This window comes from Clytia hemisphaerica, unplaced genomic scaffold, assembly GCF_902728285.1.
Source record: "Clytia hemisphaerica strain Z4C2 unplaced genomic scaffold, Clytia hemisphaerica genome assembly, whole genome shotgun sequence".
NCBI classification, from domain to species: Eukaryota; Metazoa; Cnidaria; class Hydrozoa; order Leptothecata; family Clytiidae; genus Clytia; species Clytia hemisphaerica.
In genome coordinates, this window is record NW_027104295.1 from 91,181 (window position 1) to 93,490 (window position 2,310).

Sequence of the window (2,310 nt, forward strand, 5' to 3'; positions counted from 1 at the left end):
ACGATTTTTTTTCTAGGAGCTGCAAATTTCCCCATATAACAGATGAATTTTTCCAGGAGCTCATATAACAGATGAATTTTTCCAGGAGCTGGAATTTCCACACTGAACAGATGTTTTTTTCCAGGAGCCGAAAGTGAAAATAACAGATACTTTTTTCCAGCTCTGGAGTAGCCTCTGAACAGTTATTTTGTGCTTTCTAGCCGCCGGCTGCTCTTGAAAAGACAGGACACCAGTATTTTCTATATAGACTAAGACGTTTCTACTGTATTAAAATATTACTTCAAAGAAATAGGATTAAACAGAACATGGACAAAAAGAATTGCTCTAAACAGACAAGAAACTTGTACTTAACTGTGTGATTCTTTCCTTCATATCAAGCAAGAGGTGCATCAACCATCGCCATCTTGTTTGCCGCCAAGCCAGAGAAAGAAAGGGAAACTGGGACGAGTTTTGAAATGTTGATAATGGGCGGTATTCTGCAGTCGGTATAAGCGCCCTCGATCGACACCCTTTTAATTTTTCTCAAAAATTTCAAAGTCTGAGAGCTCAAGCAAGTCGTACGGCAAATTGATAAAGCGTGCCGTGTAAACCGGGTTCTCGACCAACTTTTATCATTCTTTTACATTTTTACAACATTGATTAATTGATTGTAATTATTAATCCGTGTATAAACCTTCGTTTTGAAAGTCGGTCAAAATAAGAAAGTTTCCAATAGTTTCCAAAAATTTCCTTTTGAAACTTCAAGTGTAAGATTTCCGTATGTTGGAAATTATAGGAAACTCGTTGTAAAAATTTCCAAATCTGGAAACTAGTTGAAATGTGAAAGTTTCGTAAAATGGAAACTAGTTGAAATTTTTACATTTTTCCCAGTGAATATTTTTCTGGCGAGCAACTCCGCTACGTGAAGCAACATACAAAAGCCCCTGCGGGCCAACTAAAAATTAACATTATGCATAAAAATTTTCGCTGAATCAGCAAAGACGGATTCTGTCATTCTTTTGCAAAATATAGGAGAAAAATACCTTTAAAGCTTAATATTTCCAGTTTCAGTTAAGCTATTTTTCTAAAATTTTCACATCTTATTCCATACATGAATGGAATTATTTTCAAAAGAGATTGGTTTTCAGATTAACTTGATTAAGACGTTGTTAAATCAAAATTGTCATTTTGAAAATTTCTAAATTTTCAGTTTGGACTTTGCAGTAACGAAAATCTTGAAATATTTCATAAAAATCATAAATTTTATATCCATCGGGTCGTAAAGTTAAGGGTAAACACAAATATGTTCATAGTTTCCCCCCTATTACCACAGGGCTTAATAACTTGATTTTAACTACACCTACGTTTTGGGGGCCCCAAACATGCGTTATACCAGGGCTATACTGTAAAAATTTTATCAAACTAATTTATGCCCAAAACCCTCTAAATCACATTTCCAAACTATGGTCAAAATTTTGTATTCATATCTTAAAGATATCTCTAGAAATCCCTAAAATTGCGAACCTCTATTTTGGGGGCTAAAACTTTTTCCTGTTAACAACTGTTCAAAATTTGAGACCAAATGGACCATTTTATAAAACGTTATTCAAGAAAACCATTTTGAAGGTTTTAAGGGGTAAATAGATAAAATTGCAATTTTTCACGAAGCAATAAAATTTTTTTTTCTTGGCAGCTTTTACAAAAAACCATACCAATGGAAGAAATTTATATGTAGCCTAAACTCACCAGAAAAAGTTTCAGCCTTTATACTGATTTCCCTATCAAGATATAGGGGGTACTTTTGTTGTTGTAGGTTTTAAGGGGTATCCGCTGTTACCCCTTCATAGCTCCAAAGAAAATTTTTTCCAAGTTTTACCAACTTGACAAAAACTGGTTTCATGTCCCAAGGGACCATATAATGAAAGAATAAAATAACAACCCGACATATATACTTCTTGTCAGCAGGGTCAACCAAGACCAAAACCATTCATAATCGCGTAATAAAGGAACTTTAGAATATTTGAAAATTGGAGGATTTCAACTCTTTGCACAGTACTGTACTGATTTTTCTGCTTTATTGAACGGATTGCAAATAATCTGATATTTTTGACTATTTGTAAGTAATTTTAAAGGATAAGAATTCTTTCTCCCACTTCCATTTCTTTGTGACAAAAAAATTAACAAAAGAGATTGAAATATTTCGGAGTATTGGGCTCTTCTTGAAAAAGTTCGTTCATGGGGGTGGACGATGTATTATTTTTTCAATGATCTGCCCCTGGACATTTCGATTTTTCACCCCCTGGACACGCGTTTTATCCCTGGACAAGCATC